Consider the following 21,707-nt stretch of genomic DNA (forward strand, 5'->3'; position numbering starts at 1 on the left):
TCCTAAGGGTGACTTAGGGTATGTAAACCCTGACAAGTGTACTCCTCATTACTGCAACATTAATGTCTGCCCTTTTCCTCCTTTATCAAGCCCCAACATGCTCTCAGAGGTGTAAATTTACTAAGCACAATGATGGATTTGCAGTAATGTTTTTTCCCTCTCCATCTGCACTATCTTATATTTGTTGCTATAAGCAACAGTCCTTTGAATTGCTGTATTTATAAAGCTTTAAAATAGGACAGATTGGAGCGTATCATCTTTGGGGCGGGCAATTTTTCTCCATTTTGTCCACCAAAAAGATGGCCTGTGGCAGGGTATGCTCCCTCACCTGGATTTACAGTAGTCTTTGTTCCCTCCAAAAACCCAGAGTTTGTTTGCCCTTTCAAGGACAAATCTCTTTAAAAGTGGCAAAAGGAGGAGGCTGTATGTCAAAACTCATTAAATGTGTCAGCTGTGATAATCTATTGCAGAGGTCTTTCTAGCTCTGTATCCTCAGCATCCATGTTGGAATGTGGAAACCGTGGCTTGCTTTTCTCATGCTAAGGAAGTTGCAGTCTTGTCAGAGTCCTTATAACTTCAAACTCAGATGTTATCAAGATAAGACCTCCTTCCATTTAAGTTTTAGGAAATTATGAATATTTCCCTGAAGTGCCAACACCGAGTGTGAATGACCTTTTGGTTTCATTGGTTCATTTAAAAAGGAATGCAAGAATGGCTGCATTTTCACTGATGGTTGTGTCAGCTTTTTATTTCGTAAACAGGCAATTCAACTGTGACGTAAGAAAAACTAATTTTCTGAAAACATTTAGGGGGTCTTACAAAATTCCTTTGCTTTTCATGCACCTTCAGCTGTGGACCATAAACTGCAATTTAAAAGATGTTTAACCAACTGTGTTTATCTAGAAGACAATTTACTAGAAAGTAGCAGCCATCTCTTGACTGGAGATACAATTCAGGAGAAAATAAACATCTCAGTCAGAAAAAACAACTTTACTAATTTTATAATGTCCAGAGAATATGATTATCATGAAAGATTTCCAGAAACTCTATCTATGAAATCATGATATATTTATATCTGTACCCTTTCATGACTTGTTCCAGATATATTATTTCAACATAAGCAGTATATGCAAATATGAATTTGTAATTTTAAGATTCATAATTACATCTTTAATATAATTATATGAACATATTTTTAAAACATTAATATATACGTCATTTTCTTGAAAAGGGACACTGAGCTTGAATACATGAAAAGCAAGCATGAAAGAGCTTTTATTTACTTTGTCATGGAAAGATAATTTGAATTTAATTAAGTACATTGGTTTCAATACAAAGTGCAAGAGAATCTAAGTGTTAAAAAATTGTTAAAAGACTGTGAATCATCCCCTTCATAAATGATAAATTACCCATTTTTACTTTGGTAGACTCTAAGTTTGTTCATCCTTTATAAAATGTTACACCTGTTCAATACAATGAAAAAATAGCATAGTATTTCAAAGGAGCTTTTGAAAAGACTGTAAGGGGCAATGAATTTAGGTATTTTTATTTCAGAGATTCTGTGTCTAAAAGAAGACCTTAGATGAGAGATCATGTTATCTGTAATTGCTTCTTGTGTTATCTTACAAGCTTCTTGTTTTATCTTACAAGTAGCTAATCCTTTTTCTGATATAGCAGCTTTTCTTTGTCATACAGAGAGTGTGTAGTTTGGACGATACTTAGAAAAATCAAGTCAAATATGCTTATGAAGCTTGGCTGCTCCCTAGCCTTGTTCTCTCAAAAAGGCCTGCTTTAAAAACAAAAGAAGAAGACAGACAACAATGAGAGAGAGAGAGAGAGAGATCTGGTTTTCATTGGTCTGAGCTTGCAGGAAGAACTGCAAATGGGTACATCTGAGTGAGCAGTTCCTACCCCAGGGAGCTTCCTGCTCTGCAAGGCCTTCTTGGAAATACAATTTCTGGTACGTGAATTATGTAGGCTTACCAAGTTTTCTTTCCCTATGCCTTCCCTAGACCATATCTACTGGTGGTTTGGTTTCTGAGGAAATTAAGATTTGGTCATCTTATGTTGTTGATGAGTAGAGTGTATAGGTATAGAGAGAAGGATCCATGTGGGATGTATGTGGTACATCCTAAAGAATGCACAACTTGGAAAAAAATTCTCCCACTCCTACCCCTGCTGCTCACATCTGACTCTATTAAAAAACATGCTTTAGTCCATGAGCTAAAGCAAAGCATTTTCTATTATCCTGCTGGATTCTTCTGAGCAGGCTATTGTCTGTTATCATTGGGAATTTTGAAGTGCATAGTATTTTTCAGGGATCCTTCCACCAAAACTGGTCCAACTGGTCCAATGTCAGTATAGTTATTTTTCCAATAGCAAACATATGCTAGCCTGTCTAAGTACTAACATAAATAAATTTTATCAACATGGAGCTCAGAGCATAGCATGTCTTGCTGTCTCTTGTGTTACCATGACCAAACTGCTTATTGTATCCAAACTAGCTCAAAAATTGTTGTGCTGCAGTCTATAACACTGATTGCAATCTAGACAAAACCAGTAGCAAGGCTGTCACAAGTTTTAGAAGTTTTGCACTTAAGCAGTTCTGAAAATACTAGCTTACCTTAAACTGAGGTTATTTTCTGTTGATAAATGATACTATAAGCAAGGCTTTTATCTCCTGAGCTAAAATGTGTTTTCTTTGATTGCTTTATTGAATTCCTGGTATTATGTTCCATACTTACTTCTTTTCCTTCCACCCTTTCTCCCAAAGCCCTATTTTAAGCCAGTTATCTTTCTATTGCCATTTCATCCCCCATCATCGCTACTCTTTCAGTCTCTAAAAAGAGGTCAGTGACATAGCACAAAGCTTTCTGTCTCAGGGACTACGTTATATATCGTTCTTTGCACCAATATTGACATACTGGACAGTGTATAAACGGGCAAGACAAACAATAGGGGAGAATATTCTATGAAATGGATTCAGGTTGCGGGATTTTGTGTGTGTGACAAGGAAATATTTGGATGTGAGAGCAAATGGCATGCATGGGCAGTTGCAGTACTCAAAACAGCTTACAACCTTGCTTTGGGCAATACTGTTCCACATGTGTATGCACTTTATGACTCTTTTTGTCTATATATTCCTCTAGAAATTGTAAAACCTGTTCATCCAGCCTCTGTCCGATAACAATGTGAGAGAGTTGCTCTGTCAATAAGTAAATGTTTTTAAAAGGCAAAATAGAGTTACTTTTCAATTGGAAAGACAGAATGAGGGAGATGGGACTTGGAAATGTGGCATTTGGACTATTGACTGCAGTATTCCTGAAGGTGAGTGATGGTCAGCATAAAGCACTTAAAATATCTGATATTGCGCTGTAAAACAGGACAAGGTAAAAAGGCACTCATTATTTTTCCACAGCAATGTTTCCCTTTTCTCCCAGAATAAGTACAGCTAGGAATGAGTTGGTAGTTAGGTGTAATGTTTGTTCAGGATTTAGGTCATCTGAATGACAACATTTTTGCAAACATATGCAGACAGGTGGAGTACTGTAACAATAGTAAGAAAGTTAAGAAAGATTCCACCTCTTTTCCTAGGGAATAAAAAGAACTTGCATTTGTTCCTAGAGAGGTAACATATAATGAGGCATATCATCTGGTAGGGTTTTTCTAAGCTACCAAGAAAACGGGGAGGAGAGATCATAAGATACCATCTTTTTTAGGCATTCAAATAGAGTAGCTTTCTAACAGTGATCTCCGTTGAGTCAAGTGGAACGTAAACATTTCATCTCCTTTTGGTACCTCTGAACGTCTTATCCTACTAGTCTTGCATATGCCTTTCTATATTTTTGAAAGTCTGGCATCTAGGCTCTGTGCTGAGATGACGAAGACTCAGTAAAAACAAACCTCTTCCCTTAAACCATGATCTATTCTGTGAGTAAAGTTAATTCTACGAAGTTCCACACCATCTTCTCAGTAGCAAAGAGAGTTTCTTCTAGTCCATGCTCTGTTCAGGCTGGCCATTTATTACATTCCATGGAGCTTTAAAAGTCAAAGGGGGATACTTTCTTAGAACTACCTAAGTACTGTTCTGTGTATACTGAAAAAATACTTTGCAAAATAGACTCTGAAGTATTGATTTGGTATAATGATACAATTTTTCTTGACCTTCTTGAGTGAAATTTATTTTAGTCAGAAACACACATATACCGTTATCTATGCAAAAACCTGTCTAACCCACCAAGGACAATCCCTTGGTCATGCAAAACAAAATTAAATGGAAATATCTGACAAATATTCCTACCAATCTAATTCAGCCCCGGCTGAATTCCGTTTCTCATCCATCCCTTCATCTTGCAGTCAAAGTGAGCTCTGTTGAGGGAGCTCAACTGCATCTGGTATTAAAGCATTTCCTGCTTCAGTAGCATTCTCCCCTGCTTTAGCTGGCTTTCTTTTCCCATACGCCTATACTGTGAATTGGGGTTTTGTTTCATTAATGCATTGCTATCAAAACAGACTCCTAATACTCTTATGGTGCTGCTATTTAATGCAGAGATCACTGCAGTATGTGGGAAGTCCAATCAATAATCAAAGACCTATTGTTTTAGGCATTGTATAAAAAAAAGGCAGTGCCACCATGGAGAATTGTTTAAGAAATGCAATTGTTAAAAGAATCCTTAAAGAACCGTAATCCATTGCCCCATCCCCAAACCCAGCACATATCTGCCTCATGTGACAAAAATAAGCATGTATCTTATGAACACATAGACACACCAGCCAGTTCTGTACAGCTCTCTGGATAGTTAAAGGAAGGTAAAATGGATCAGTAATTGTTTTGTAACCAGTAAGATTAGAATTTCTGACCTCCTCGTGTGTGGCTCTCTGGTACTCGTAGAAAGTGAGTCATTGTCAAATTAAACTATGTTAACTTATTTGCAAATTGTGAAAACACAAGCAACTTGGGAAAGGGAAAAGTAGGAAAATTATTAATCATCCTTCACTGCAGAAATTTGTTCCCTCTGCTGATGATGGGATGCAAACTTCAGCTGAGTCTGAAAAGCTTGCTAACCTGAGACTAAAGAAACTGAGAAAAACAGGACCGTCCTATTGCAGTAGGCTCTGTCACATCACTACCACTATCTATGCAGCCTTGCACAGGCAAAACTGCAATGTAGTTTTTCCAAATATCCAGATTTTAAGTTCAGAGGCATTGTGAATTCATGTACCTGCATGTAACTAACTTAAAATACTAAAAGGACAGTTAAAATGGAGTGAAAAAGAATAAAATTGAAATAGCTGTGATTTGGAGAAATGCAGGTTGCACAGATGCTCTGTAGGATATAGAGGACATGAGGGCCCTGCAATTGACATCAAATTTCAGAGAATCAGTGTTTAACTGGGTCATTTAAAAAAGACAAACTGCTAATATTTTTGTGCTTCAGAAAAATTTAAGCAAATGCTATTTTGCATAATAGATGCTTTTTAAAAAAAAAAAAAGAAAAGGATGTATAGTGGTATTTGAGTTGGGATATTTATAATTTCTTCTGTATCTCATAACATGATTTACTTCAAAAACTGTTTTAACGTTGCTAATATGCTTGTATGCAATAATTAACCATAGCAGAGTTCCAAGATAAGGCTGGACAAGCGTGCTACAGAAATTGTTCTTATACCTTCCTTTTTGCATCAGAGAGAGACCTGACCCACAAAAGCATAGAATATCTCTGCCAAGTTTGTCGCAAAAAAGGTACACTTGCTTGCCATGCTGGTGAGCAACTTGTGACATAAGCAACAGCCCTACAAACACCATCTTCCTTGTTATTGTATATCATTCCCTCAGCTTTTGATTACAGTCTTAATAGCTTCCACTTCAGTATTGCAGATGAAATTGCCAATTACAGCACTTCAGTTCCTCTCTCTGTATGGAATGACACATTAATGAATTGGTTTGAAAACAGATATGATACCGGTTCGATATTTTACATGCAAAACCCTTTATCCACCAAGATTTCTGTGTTGTAATGAGTATGACCTCAAGATACTGAGTGAATTTCAATAGTTTTCTGACCATCCCAAGTTGCAACTTGTCAATTGTGTCTTTTTTGCCTTCAAAATGGAAGAAAGTATTGAGGAAAAATGTAACTATAGAAAAGGAGTTTTTAATTTGGGTAGTGAGCAAAGAAGAGGTAGGAAACATAACAACTCACATAGATGGGGTAGATTGAACTGCTGAACTACAGCCAATCTCATGCGTTACCTTACCTGGACCTTTGGGAACTGAAGTAGATCAGCCCTCCTACTGCAAGGCACATGGTAGCAGTTCTATGACTTGGATCTTCTTTGACTTTCCTGAATTTGACATCTGTTACAGATGTGGTACTAGGATATATTGACTGCTGGTTAAATCTAGTGGAGGAATTGCTACAGAACATCTTTCCTGAGAATTATTCTTGATAATAAATTCTTCCCAAATAAAAAGAAAATTGTGTTATTGGGACATAACTGTGGATGGGGGGGTTCTCTGGAAAGGAATGTTTACCAAACCTGTTACAATCAGGTTTGGTAAACCACCTGGGTTACTGTATAATTTTTTGTTGGCTTGGCCAGCAAAAACATATCATGCTTATTGATACTGGGATTCAGGAAAGGTACTGCACAATAGTAATTCTGAGTAATGTATAGGAAGACTCCTGTTTGAGTTCAATAAGCAGGATATTGGTAAATATGGTAGCTATGTTTCTTGCCCTGATGTGTTTGTTTTGAATGTTTTGACAGGGGTTGTAATCAGCAGAACAGTATATACAGGTTACAGTCAAGACTTTTAAACACTGGTTAGAGGTTTGACTAGATTATTCATCTTGTACTCAAGAACTTCAGCTGAAAAAACTGCCTTTACAGAAAGCCAGAAAATAGTCAGCCAAGTAATAAATCTAATTTTTATTAGTCTAATAATGAAAAAAATTCAGATGAAAGCAAATCATGCTGAAGTCATTTAGTGAAATTCTATTTTACCAAGTTTTATGTAATTGTAATAGATATTTCTTTATAAAAGTGATCTACAATGAATGCAAATTATATGCAGTGATGTCATGATACTATGTCTTATACAAGAAGTTCATTAAAAATCCTTAGCTGTGACTCATTCTGGTTGCAAATGTGAAATCAGGCTCACAACTTTAGTGCTACAGGCTACTCAGAAAAATGGTAGGAAAGTAAAAAACATCAAATCATACTTGTTTCTTTCTGACAGAAAGCCAGTATTCATTGTAGTTGCATGCAAAAATCAAGGCGCTTTTTCCATAAAGTTGTTTTGTTTTCCTGCTAGCATTATTTTAAAAGAACAAGTATTGCATCTTTTTTTTAGGAAAACGTATCCATTTATAATGCTGCCGTAACATTTGTAAGTACTGAGTGAAGTAGTTCAATCGCTTTGGGCCAGAAATCTAATTCACAAGCTATTAATATAATTCATTCAGCATTCAATGTAGTGATTTGAATTTTCACAACAAAGCTTTGTTTCTTCAAATCTTTATACTTGACTCATCACTTTGTTTTTAACTTTCTGATAAGAGGAGCTTCAGTGAAGTCTGTCAGTTTAAATGAAGGTTCCTCCAGTCTGAAGATTTTTTTGCTAATCACAGGCTAGGTTTTATGGATGGTCAGTCTTACCACTCAAGTCATGTCTATAATGTGCGGTAGTGTGAGAAGTTTTGAGTGCCAGCATATTTAAGTGAAAGCTATCATTCAGTGGTGGGTTCTGCATGACAATCAGCTGCTAAATACCTAGACAGTCATGGTTTGTCAAGGAAGTCCAGAACACAAAATATATTTACCAAAAGCAAGCAAATGTGCGCATTTGATGTTTGTATTACAAGTGGCTGCTACAACAGGAAGTTACTCAAGTGCTGGAGCACTGAAGCATTGTATTGTTCTGGTATTTTGTATTCACTAACCTGGAATGAAAGCATCTCTCATCCAATGTCGTCTTCTCTAATCTAGCAGACAGAAGCCAATGTTACAAATCAACAGTTCAGGTCGCAAAAGAACAAAGTGAACATATTCAAACATTCAGCCAACATTATATGGAGACTGTGCCAGAGGCATTTATTGCATATTTTCCCAGTGCATTTATTAATGACTTCCTCAAAGGCTTATGTTAGAAAAATCTCTGAATTATCCATCTCTGAATATGTCATTGTATAAATATTACTACATTTTAAATAGCAGGATTTTAGAGAAATGTTGTTAACAAAAAAAGAACCAGAAAAGTCAGTAGCAAAAAAGTTCCAAATAGGAGAGAAAATTTTCTAGCATGTTAGGGAGTATGTTTGCATGGATTGGGAAAATTAAAATGGAAAAGACCCTGTACTCATTCAAAAAAATTGTTGAAAGGAATTTTCTCATATCAAAACTTGATTTCTCTGTCACAGTAACTGGTTAACTATTTAAAAACTGGAAAAAAGCGAGAGCCATCTGAAGAAACAACTGGTGTTCTTGATAAATATTTTGAAGGTGATTTTCTTTCCTGGGGCTGTCATTTGCCATTAGTGCAAAATTTACCAAGTGAACTGTCAAAACCAAGATGGATGGATATACTTAGGATACTGTCAGTTCTGTTATAAAGTCTTAATTAGGACTGTGAGTCATGCACCATGTAACATCCAGCATGTCATTACAAGCTTAAACAATAAAATTATTTTATGTAGCATATCATGAAGGTTCATCTCTTGGGAGTGTTTTCTGAATTCTATGGGACTTCTATGAGATAGAAGCTAGCCCAGAGACACTAAAAATCAGCTGTTCCTGTGCAAACGTGGTAGAAAAACTGCCCCAACTCATTTTGTTCTTTGTGTAGGGGCACATAAATGCACAAAATGCATAGTTGAGCAATTTGTATGTCACTTTGTGCATATAGTGATCAGTTCATGCCCCCCACATGTTCAAGTTTTAGTACATGTAGGTGGTTGTGTTCAGCTAACAAAACAAAGATCTGTTGACTGTGGACTTTCTCCAGATAGTAGCAAAAAAAATATTAAAAAAAAAAACCAAACATTTTTTTTCACTGACATACACATGCACAATTGCAATCTATTTTACAAAACTTGCAATAACTGCAAAAAGGTGCCAACTTGAATAAAATGGAGCTTTAAAGTGTGAAGAAGCTGAATATGTGCATTTTGCTGTGTAGTGTTATCTTCTGGAAGGATTGTGAAATACAAACAAAAAAGCCCCAAAACTTTTAGAAGTAATGCTCAGCTGCATTTCCTTAAAGGCTAGAATGAGCTACCATTCAAAGCATGTTTTCCTTATGCTCAAAATATGATCGTGTAGGGTCTGCTAAGCTTCACACACTTGGTTTTCTTCAGTGGGGTTTAGACACACCAGATGAAGAATGGCTCCTGGAATCATAACTTCAGCTTTTGTGAAAGAAAATGGTTTCTTGCCTGATCGTTTCAGCAGAAACCTGTAATCTGAGTATAATGCAGGTTGTGGTGTATCCCGAGTCTGGAGGCGGTTTCTGAGAGAAAAGGGAGAAACAGCCATGACCACGAATGAATAGCCCGTCCCCCATTAGCAGCCTGAGACTAGAGCGGGCCTCTATTCCTCCAGCATGACTTGATAGAGGATAAAATTTACTTGGAGACTTACATGTTCTTGGCTTACTAAGTATGACTGGATTGTCATCATCACATGGGGAGCATGTAGCTTTTGTCAGTAAAAAAGTGGAAGTGCCAAAAATGCAAGTAATGGTGAGCGGGGCATTTGGACTCTGGGTGCCACACGTGGCAGTGCCTGTGTCTGTTCAGAAACTACCGCAGCACAAGAGGATGGGATCAGTGCGCTGAAGCAGTCGGTGCTGAGGATACGGCGCTTCCACTGGGGGGTTTCAGCTTATTAACTAATTTTTCCTACATTCCATGACCATTAAGTTAAAACTCTGATCTACATCTCACTTCAAGATTCTCCAGGGAAAGACGGTGCTCATAATGCCTTCCATAATAATAAAACTCTGATTCCTGGGTACTTGCCCCTTATTATGGTAAACAATATAAAATATAGAGTACCTAACAAGGTTCATCCTTGTTTGCCTTAGCATTAGATCTTAAAGAGAATTTCATAAATAATAAATAACAAAAACAATGCTAATTCCCCAAACTAATAAAAAGAAGACTCAGTAAGACATGATCACAAAAATGAAATATAAAAAGGGTTAATAATGTCTCAGAGCAAATTAATTGAAAATTGCAAATGAGCTCTGATGGACTTTTTGTGCATTACTAGACAAACCTAACGTGGTATCGCAAAATGTTTTTGGCTTCTTTATCTCTTAAGATATGCATCCATCAGATTTTTCAGCATTCTCTATATTTAAAGCAACATAAAAAAACCTTATATGTTGTGCTACTAAATCATCTCTGCAGGCTGTTTTACATATACTGGCAGGCTGAAGAAAATAAACCTATCAAAAAAATAAGGAACAGAAATCCACCTCTTCATAAAGTTGTATTAAAACTTTCTTTAGTATCATACGGAAAACTTTTGATCTTGTAGAAATAATAGTATTAAGACTGTGAATATTCTTACTTATGATGATGAATATGTTAATTTGACTTTTCATCTTTTGTTCCATTAGTTTGTTTTACCGTTGAATATCTAGCTGTACATTTAAACTCTCATTATTATTCATTGTATAACTTCACCATTGAAAGTCATGGCAGAGGTATTTTGGAAGGGTTTTATTTTCACTTTTACTTCAGAATACTCAGTCTTTTCTTTCTTTGGAAGTTCACTATCAAGTGTTTGACATGGCATAAATGATGTGAAGTTTCTTCTCATCCTTTGTGGGGGTTTTCATCAAACTCAAATTAACTTTATTCTTAGAGCAGCAGATATATCTCTCTTCTACATGTTTCATACCACTAGACCCTTTCTCCTGCTTTTTTACCATCACTAGGTACTCTGTTCCATTTGCTTCATCCATTTATGCATGATTTTGGACTTGGAAAAAGTGATAAGTGCTGTCTCCCCTTTATCACTCAGCTCTTAAGTCATTCTGACAGCAGAAACCACTGTTCCAGTTAGAGCAGGTTCATTAGGTCATCAGAAAGTGCTAGTGGGAGCACCTTTCCACCTCCAACCTTACTGCACTAAATGCTGCAGCATCAAATGATCCAATTCATGAATTGGTCTAAGACAGCATCCACCAGAGCTTATAATAACACACAGAAGTATTCCGTCATAGTGGATGTTGAAATTATTACCTCTCATTTGCAATTCAATGAAACTGTCATTTTTTCCTTGAAGTTCTGCTTCTTTTCCACCATATGTTCTCCTTAATGTAAGCAGTTGGGCAACGCTTTTAGTATCATTCATTCACCTCATCTCTTGCTTCTGTCACTTGCCATGAAGTAGGCTTTCTGCAGCTCCAGCCTACTGTTTGCTGCCTGTGACTGCTTTCCAGTTCTGTTTTTCCTGATGAAGGAAGTTCACCAGCAATGTAGACTTGTTTCTTCACCATTAGGCACGTTCATATTTTTTTTGTTACATGTGTACAATTTGCAGCTGTAGTTGAATGCTACATAAATAATATGATTAATTAGCACTTATTACTGCTTTACATTTCCTAAGTATTGCACAGACTAGCTAATCAAGTAGTTAATAAACTAATTAAGCAAAACCAACACGCAGTTACAGGAGTTGTATTCTCTCTTTGTCCTTGCACAGTCCTCTTGCATACTGGTACGCTGTGAAGTCTATAATCAAAAATATGTATAAAAGTTCTCCTGATTAGGTGATTTCTTCAATTTTCTCACAGTAAAATATAATTGAAAACCAGTGCTTGTGTAGTTAGGTATAATAAACCTGATTACACTGTGTGGGATTTTTAAAAAGCTTTTTACTTCAACCTATGGTTCCATTCAGATCCACAGCAATATTCGCAGCCAGCGTGAGCAGAGATAGGCCAGCAGCAAAGTCCTGTGACTAAGGTACCACATTTATAACTCCATAAGATTGTCTTGCTTATTAGTACAAAGTAAAGAGAAAAACCTTTGTTAGGGTCAACCCGGCAGTATTGTCTGTTATTTTGTTTAAAAAGAAAAAAAAAAAGTAACTAATTTATAGCTAATAAACATAAACCTGGTACACTGTAATTTTTCATTTGCTTGTATGTGCACCAGGAACTTACATATGACCACTTGCCATGATTTATGCCAGTGACATATGAGGTTATTTTGTAGACTTATGAATCAGCTCTGTTAACAAGGTAGTTTGAACTTGCCGAGGTGGAAAAATACCAGGCTTACCCTGATTTTTTTAAAAAAAAAAAAAAAAAAAAAAAAGGCAGTTTCTCAGCTAGCAAAAAGAATGTTTAATTGTGCAGGACATAACACACGATCTGTGTGTTGACTGTGCCTTGACAAAGACAGTTCAGTTTGGTGGGAATTCATGCAGGAGTAAACTTTCTTCATTTTACCACCCAGTGTAGCATGATGGAAAGATAATGAATTTTCTGTTAACAGCTTTTTTTCCACATCCAGTGTAGTATTCAGAGCCCTCTTTGGCAGGTTTGAAGGCTTGAGTTCAAGTACAGCCAATGGATGATGACTGAACAAAAAAAATTGTGCACTGTATGGGAAAACCATTACCTAGCCAGATGTCTTCACCGTGACAATTTGCCGGGATAGCCTCTGTCATATATCCACAGTGATGTTTAGCTTTGGCTCCAGAGCAAGTGTGGAATGACATGGACTAGATGAAAGGAAAGAAATAGGACATTTTTTCACCAGGAAATGGTAAAGAGAAATAAATGTGCTCTTAAATATTTTGAAAGATGATCTGTTACATCGACTGATTTGTGTTATGAGAAATGTAACCTTTATGAAAAATTTGTGGCTAGATTATGAAAGTATCCCTGTTTACAAATTCCTAATTGTGCTGCACAAGTAGAGTTTTTTACTACACAGCGCATTTTCAACCAACTATGTAATTGAGAATTTCTCCTTGCAACAGCTGGATGCATTTTCTTAACATGTTCAGTAGCAAAAACTGCTTAAATGCCTCATGATTGCTATTTAGTCTGAAAACAGATTTTTGGCATTTCAAAGGAAAGGGAATTTCAGTGATTACAGGAGTAGGACTTCATACAATATAAACACGAGCTGGACATCTTTAAAATTCACATGCAGATTCTGGAAGAAGTACTTTGAAGCTGCCTACTTTTCACTGTGTACCATGAAAAAAATTTTCCTGTTTTTTACTGCCAGTCATATTATTTTGAGGAAAAGAGGGCTGAAAACTGATAGTGGTTTAAAAACACAATAATTCTTGCAGTGCTACTGACATATTTGCGTCTATACACGTTCCCAGAAGTGAGGGTGAACTGATGCAATGTAAAGGCCTTGTAAGGAATATGGAGAACAGTATCATTTGGCAAGGAGCGTTATACATTTGTGAAAATGTCATTTGAGGTATACTGGCTTTTAAAAATTGGCAGAGTTGTGTTAAAAGCACTTCTATGAAGTACAGATATTTTAGGCAGAAATTGCATAAGATGTATAACAGTTTGTGAAAGAAAAAGATTGTAGCTAGGTTTTATAACATTTCACTTGACTCTGCAGGTACGATGCAGAGACTTCCACCACATATGTGGTGTGAATAAATCTCTCTCTATATATATGTATCAAATAGTAAGGGGAGATGGACTGGCTGGTCTCTATACAGTGCTTCACACTGAAATTATTTTCTATAAAATAATCGTGGGCTAAATTTTTTCTTTATTCATTCCTTCCTTAGGAGCAAGGGACAGGCTGACTGACCTTGGCTGCTAACGTGCTCTACAAATTTCATGAGGCTGTTTTATTTATTTTCTTCCGTTCCTCATGCCATTAACACTGTTGAAACTGGGATGATATTGAATGCGTGCCAGATGCCTAGCTGCTAGGTCTAGACACCTCTCATACTTCACTGACCCTTTTGCGTGGCAGCTGCAATGCTGTTTGGGTTAGCTGCTTGGCTCTTCCGCTGCAGTCAGTGTGAGGCAAGCGTTTCGCCTCGCTGGAAGTACTTGTGTCTGCCAGACATGAGCAAGGCAGGGCGAGGAGCTATCGACAGGAGTGTACAGCAGCTGTTAGGAGAGAGCGTGACCATAGGTGTTGCCTGTGGCCTTTTCTTTCCTTGCTCTCTCCCTTGTTGTGCTCAGATTTTTTTGCTTTCTCTCATCCCTTTAGGACAGCTGTTAGTTTTGTGTTTTGTAACTATTCTTGTTCAAAATACATAGACTTCTTGGGGTGGTGGTGCATACAGAAGATTGTGTTTTTATGACTTTTTTAAAATTTGCCTCTGTTTTAGTTTTCTGCCTGCTTTTGAGCCAAGTCCTTCATGCACATACCATGAAAAATCTCACAGTGGGGCAGTCTTGGATGAGGAGCTGTGGAAGCCTCTCCTTATTGCAAAAGAGGTTTGGAAATATTAAGGCTTTATATAGTGGATTCTTTCAGTTATAATGAAGAGCAAATTAAAACCATTTACCTCCAAGTAGAAGAGATTGCAGAACTTACCACTGATGCTGATGCAGGAACATTTCATAGACAACATTTTATTCCTCCTGTGGATTGATGTTGAGGGAAAGCCTGTGCTTGGGATTTTGCCTTTATGTCATGTGCAGACTTATAACTCAGTTTCAAAAGCAATTAATATTTATGAGGTTGGGCTGAGAATAATACAACTGCTGTGAGACGGTGAAATGTCTGCCATTCACATGCTGCTATATAGTGGTATAAATACATATTTAAGTTTGAATGAATTAAATTGTATTTAATCCTTGCTCTGTGAGCTTGTAAACAGATACTAGCGCATATCAGCGCTAGTGTACGTTGTTGGCTAGTGACATGTGCTGTCAGCATAATTTTAGACACCTTTCATTTCTTACATAGTACTTATCTGAAGTTTTCACTGATCCAGAATTTTAAACTTTTTCTCATCGGTGTGCTAGCTACTGAAATCATGAGGTTTTTCTCAAGGTATGAATTGTTTCCACTTTGGATGCAGAAACAAGGGAATGCCAGTAGTGATTGTCTAGTGACTTCCTAAAGTAGCATAATGAAAAATCACACTTTGCAGGGCCCTTTAATTGGCATTGATTGTAATCCTTTATGGTTAAATAGCTTCAGGTTGGCCTCTTTTCAGTTTAGAGTAAAGTATAGTCAAAAGACTGTGTCTGTATAATTGGTGGCAAATACAATCAGGATAAAAGTGCTCATCTTTTCTGCCCACCTTCCCCAGCAGGGTGATGGAAGATACGAGCAGCTTATTATTGGTAACTTGGTGCTCCAGTTGTCTTGGGGAAAATAAGCTGTTTGCTCTGACTATGGACAAAATCTTAATGTGTTATTATTACTGTAGATCAGGAGCTGAGCTGTAGACATTGAAGTATTGCATTAATATTTGCTGTGCTTGGATTAGCTGAATTGGCAGCATATTTAAGTAGGGACTTGGGCTTTCTTATTATTTACTTAATTATATTTGTAATTTACTGTGGCTCAGTACTCAGCATGATTTTTAATTGTCTGAGGGAGACTGTTAATTTTACAAATGAGGTGGAATAAGTGTGTGTAATATTGCAGTCTTGGCTTTATAGGAAGAAGGCTGAGTTTTGTGCTCATTGCGAAGCTTTATGGTATTCCCATTACTGCTACACTAGTATGGTTCTAATTAAATCTTTAGAAGTTTATTTGCCAGTAGTTCTAGGCAGTCCTAATTTCTGTAATTATTACTATTTTGCTATAATCTGGGTAGCAAATATATGAGGTTCCTGCCTAGTGCTTAAAAAGTAAAAAATTGTTGATGCTAGTGGCTTAATATGCACTAAGTCATGTTCTGAAAGAGGCCTCTTCTGAACATCTGAGGTTATCTGCCGTTTGCCATGCCAGGTACCCTCATAGAAAGGGTGCACTATGTATAAAGCCCTTCTAAGTACATATTTGTAATGGAACAGATTTGGGCTGTTAAAATAGGTCAGTATCCTGATATTGCTTACAGAAAAATGGATAGTCATGCACTTTCACTAAGAATTACTTTCATGGGAAAGAAAAAAATCGGGTAGAAATTTGTTCCATCTCCTTTACAGTATATCTTTGTTAATTAAAAATGGCACATGACAGCAGAACCCCAGGAATGTAAAGGTGCATCATGTAAAAGAGAAATAAAGTGGCTTACTATGTAATAAAACACTTGAAGACCTGCCCTACATTTTTGCATTGAAATTTAGTTTAATTATAATGGTCACACTGTGAAATGGTGTTCTGCACAGGAGTGGTACAGACGTGATTAGAGTCTATTTATTAGAATTACAGAATCGTAGAATAATTTACTTACAAAGGAATTATAGGCGGTCATCTAGTTGAGGCCCCTGCTCAAGCAGTTCTAATGTCAAAATTACATCAAGTGGCCGAGCGCCTTGTTCGACTGAGTGTTCAATATCTCCCAGGATGGAGATGCCACAGCCTCCCTGGGAACCTGTTCCAGGTTATTCTTTGTTCCTGTTCTTCGCCACACTTTTTCCAGGTGTCTTTCTGACCAAATCTAGCTAGAACCACATAGTGGCGGTTAAGTTACTATTTGCCACCTAAAAGCTGGTTTTAGAGACTCTGCTTTTTTTAAATGATCTGCCATACAATACCTGGGTAATTTGAGTCACTGTTGTGTGCTAAAACTGAACCAGAAACTGGGGGGTTTAAGATAAGCCTGATTCCTGCTATGGTGGTGAGTGCAGGCTATGAAGCAGTTTCAGGTCAGTGTGTTGAGTGAAAAGTCAATTCATAATGTCCTCTTATTTCATGAAAAAGCAACAGTCTGAAACTAATCAAAAGGGATCAGATACCCTACAGTTTGTACTTCTGTACTTCAGTTAAACATCATTCAAAGTGTTGTAAACATAGTCTAAAAAAGCAACATTTGAATCCTGTCCACCTTCTATTCAATTACCCTCTTTTTCTTGTGTGCCAGATGGGGATGTCAATGTGCACAACTTGTTGGCTGTACCATAAAGAGATCATAAAAATGGCTGCAATGTCAAGGTCAAAAGTCCTTTTGTCCCACGTCCTGTTTTATGCATCAGAGACCAAAAGAAAGACTGTAAGAACGTAGCAAACTTACGCTCTTAGCCTCCAGCCGTCTTGAACTTTGGGTCTTTCTGAGCTGGATGTTTCTGATCATTTATAGGTAGCTAAATTTGGGGGATTTAGTTTTCCCACACCTGTCCAGACTTCTCTTAAAGGCACGATGTGAAGTCCATGACCTCCTGTGGCAGCAAGTTCCACAGCGCAACTGCACATTGCAGAAAGAGCCACCTCCCTTTGTTAATTTGTTCTGCTTTCTTCCCTTTTATGAATGTGAATCTTAACCAGCTTCATTTGATGTCCTCTAGTTCTTGCATTGGGCAGAATGAGGCAGTGAAAGAAATAGCTTTACTAACCCTTTCCATGACAGTCATGTTTTCGTAATCTTCCATGATTCAGTTCTCTCTTTCATAGACCAGAGAGTCTTACCCTATTCATTTGTCCTTCATGCAGGAGTCATTCTGTACCTTCCATCATCATCTTGCTCTTCTGTGAACCTTTTCTGGTTGAATCTCTTTGATTAAATAAAAAATAGGGAAAGTGGGTAGAGGAGGCTAGCAGGCATGAACAGACACAAATAAGAAGGACCAAAAGCAAAAGGGATGAAGAATTAAACAAATTTTAAAACTATTAAAACAATATTGGTTTAGTTTGGGCTGTTGATGTGGATAGTACCATGTGTAGTACAGAGCCTGAAGCACACTAATCCATGACCATCTCTGAAAACTGTATCATATATATTTATAATATATGTTTGCAGAAAGTTCCTCTCAAATTTTGTCTCCTCTTTTACATTCTAGGCAGTGGCTTACAGTGTGCTTAACCCTTGTGTGATGCAGGCAATACCTTTACATTGCCTGGCCTCAGTGTCTCTGTCATCACTAACCATATCTGACAAGTTAAAAGTTCTCTTATCCAAGCAAATGCTGTCAGCTAAGAGAAATCCATCTGAGCCCAGCTTCGGCAAGGTTCTCAAGCACACGTCTTCAAACATCGGAGTTTCAATGGGTTCAGAGAAGTCCTTACAACTGAAGGCTCTGCATAAAGACCTGCCCGGTTTGATCCTTTAGATATTTATCTTTGAAAGGTCCCTAAGGGGATTTTATATGGAAAAATCAATCCAGTTTGCTTGTTACGATTAAATATACTCTGTCAATTTCATACTCTCAGGGAAAAATCTAAACCGGTTATGATGTAGTTGATATTGTAGTAAAATTAAAGCCTCTCTCAAAAGAGATCCTGTCAACTGGAAATCTATGTATTTCTGAAGTGATTGAAAATTAATTTATCGTTCTGTATCTCTCTCTTGATCCCACCGTCAATCTGATGGTTTTACCATCACATTTTCCTGCTTTAAACATATTTTTCTCCCCCTTCTGCCACAAAAACCTGCACAACCAAGAAAGAAAAATAATTTAAAGACCAACTGTCCAGAAAGAACTGGAGAGTTACTTTTAGACTTAAGAAGAAATACTCTAAAGATGGTTATATACCTCAGGGGAGAGGCAGGCCCTCAAAGCCAGCTATACACAAAGTGCTGTTCATCGGAGTACTAGTGGAATGTGTTTCTATTCTGACATTAATTTCAGAGACTCTGAACCAGTGTCAGAATTTAGTTCATCTTAGATATGGGTCTCATAGTAAATAAAAAGACAGTAACAAAAGGCAGGCTGCAGCCTTCATCAATTTGACTGATTTTGAGGTTAAGGTATTCCCAGAAATAAACTTACCTTGTGTATAGAGTCTATTCCTGTCCTCTTAGTGCTTATCTGGACGAACTTCAATCCAAAGCTTGATGCTTTACCACGATATGCATCCCATTTCCAAAGGAGTTCATTTAAGAAAATTTTCTAGCCTATGGGAGGTGGAACATCAGACACTCTGATGGGGTTGGTCTCTTCTGGCTTTATAAACATGAGCTTGCAATATTTGCAAGTTATTTTTGCTCTGAAAATTTTTACTTGCCTTTTCTAACAACTAGTGCCCAGTAGTTAACTGTGGCCTGTGTTTCTTTGAATGAGCATCAATAGAGTAAAATAACTTAGGAGTTTTCAACATGTTGAACAAGTTGTTGTAGTGATCGTACTTCAGTAGAGTCTGCGGCTAGTATCAAAGCACACTTAGCCATACTTTATTTTGTCTCTTTTAATATGCTTTTCAGTAAAAGTTTGATTGGAGCTGTTAACTGCATTTACAAGAAAAAAATGTTTGCGCTTATTCTGGCTTGTACTTACAAATTGTTCACATGAAAAAAACAGAATAAAATAGGCTAGACCTTTTAAGTGATGAGAAAACTTGAAATAGTGATATGACTCATAGAGCTCAAATATAGAGCACAGAGGAAAGCCATTTATTTCTGTTAGTCTCAGTAAGTAGTACTGGAGAACTAAGAAGGGAAAAACATATGTATCGTTTTCCTTACCAGAGAAAGAAAATGGCTTGGAAATAAGTATTTTGAGTTTATATAATTTTAAAAATTCTTATATTTAAATGTGCAGAGATTTGCCATTGCAATTTTGTCCACCACCCATCGGATGCTGGTAGGGAAGCACCATGTATACAGCTGGTTGGTTGGTCTAGTTTTCTCACCATTCTCCTCTGCTTTTCTAGACAGAGGCAGCAGGACTCCATGGTGCTTATGTAGTGTGAGAATAGGTTGTAGAAGGATGAGACTGGGGGAGAGATGTGCGTGCAGACTCAGTAGATTTACTGAGGTAATCACCTATAACTAGTCTTTGTCTCTTTCTGTGAAAGAACCAGCAAACTCTTCATGCATTGTGCAGGGAGAGTAAAACATGTGAGATGGCACCACAAATGCAGCATTATACAATCTAAATATTCTTTTTTCTGTGCTTTTTTTCTTGCAAGAAGGAGAGTGTGGTACCATGTGAAAACTTTGCTACAGACCATTGATATAAAGCCTCTCAACATTGCTGAGATTTTTAATGAATAAGTAGCTGCTTGCCATGTTAATAATTTCATCTTGTTTCAGGCTAGTAGTTTTAACTGCTACACTTTGATTGTGTTTCAGAACAGTCAAGCATCAAATATTGGAACTGACATCTGAATTAAAGAGTGCAAAAAAATCTCTTCCCTCTTTAACAATTGAAACAAACTAAAATGGAAAACTGACTAAAGGAGGTGAGTCCTTTCTTCTTATTCTCTGATCGTTCTCCTTGATCTGTCTCTGCATCACTTTTATTCATTTTTCTCCAGATTTGCTTGTAAAAGGCAGGAAGCCAAATGATTGCAAATTCTGAATTGCTTTAATGGAAATGAAGGTCGCCTGGTAGCTTGCTATTTTGGCTTAGAAAATTATATATATGATAAGCCATCTTTGTACTTATCTAGGTCTGCAGGCTGCAGACAGTGTTAATATCAGGTGTCTTTGAACAGTGCGGTGAACGATTTTTATGAGTCTGACGTGAACATAAAAATGTAGCATATAATCTTAAATGTTGGGTAGAGCCCCATAGGGCTCGATGTGCCATAGCTATGAAGTGAATGTAGAGAGGATGAGAGGAAAGGATTGATTTGGCCTGGAGGAGTATAATGAAAGAGAGAGATCACAGACAAAAACGAAGTACAGAAGACAGCATGGGGGAGTGGTTGCAGCATCTTGGAAGCAACATTGAAATGGTCTAGAGAAGCTCTGGTAGGGAAGGAACTTCCTTTTCCACAGTTTCCACAGCACTTTTGTTTGTTTGTTTGTTTGTTTCCCCCCCCCCTCCACTAAGAGCTGCAAAAAACCAGGACCTTACTGACCTGGTAGACATACTGAAGATAAGCAGACCTCTAGCAACTCTAGCTTCTTGAACACGAATTGAATAGTAGTGAAATGTCTGCATATAGTGAATGATAGGTATTTCACAAAACTAATCACATCGAGACAAATTAAAATCAACAGTTCCATATCCTGTTTCTTTATTCCCACGTGACAGATGTAAACATACATACACTAGAAACTGGGAGAGTATTTTTAATTTATATTTCTTTTTAAAATGGTGGTCATGCTGCTTATGATTTGATATGATTTTTAAAAGTAACTCTTAGAACTATGCTATATTCAACTGTTTACAGTTCAGTAGCAAGCAATTTAATTATAATGTTAAATTAATATATTAATTATATAATTGGTTATGGGTGTATCAGGATTAGTTATGTATGATACTGTACTTCAACTTGTAGATTTCCCTGAGTAGAGCATAAGTTTAAGATATTGAATGAAATGTTTTAAATCTCTGGAATACTCTTTGTATCACTCCAGAGTGATCTTTACTCATTGCTTTCCCTTTCCTTAAAAAATTTCAATGGATACCTTACTTAACACTCTAATTGTAAGAAATTAATTTTTTAATCTAATTATCCAGCAGTAACAATTGCTTTGTATTTTAGTAAACTTACTATAAGAGGAGAAAATACTGATGCTGCTGCAACATTTCAATAGCCATAAAACTGTAACCATGGTGGTTTATTACATATAATATATATGTACGTATGATTCTGTATGTTACATATATAGCATATATATATTTACTTATTTATTACAAGTATATATTTCTAAGCTATGTATACGTTAGAAAAAGTGGTGCA

At 36.9% G+C, this 21,707-nt stretch overlaps 1 protein-coding gene across 1 annotated transcript in view; it reads left to right on the forward strand.

Moving 5' to 3' along the window:
• The first annotated feature begins 20,236 nt into the window (after window positions 1–20,236).
• DLGAP1 (DLG associated protein 1) overlaps window positions 20,237–21,707 on the forward strand; it is a 267,016-nt gene continuing 265,545 nt past the window's right edge. Inside the window, exon 1 of the mRNA XM_075495684.1 lies at window positions 20,237–20,255. The gene's annotated coding sequence lies outside the window, so the exon portion shown is untranslated. The remainder of the gene's footprint in view (window positions 20,256–21,707) is intronic.

This window comes from Mycteria americana, chromosome 2, assembly GCF_035582795.1.
Source record: "Mycteria americana isolate JAX WOST 10 ecotype Jacksonville Zoo and Gardens chromosome 2, USCA_MyAme_1.0, whole genome shotgun sequence".
NCBI classification, from domain to species: Eukaryota; Metazoa; Chordata; class Aves; order Ciconiiformes; family Ciconiidae; genus Mycteria; species Mycteria americana.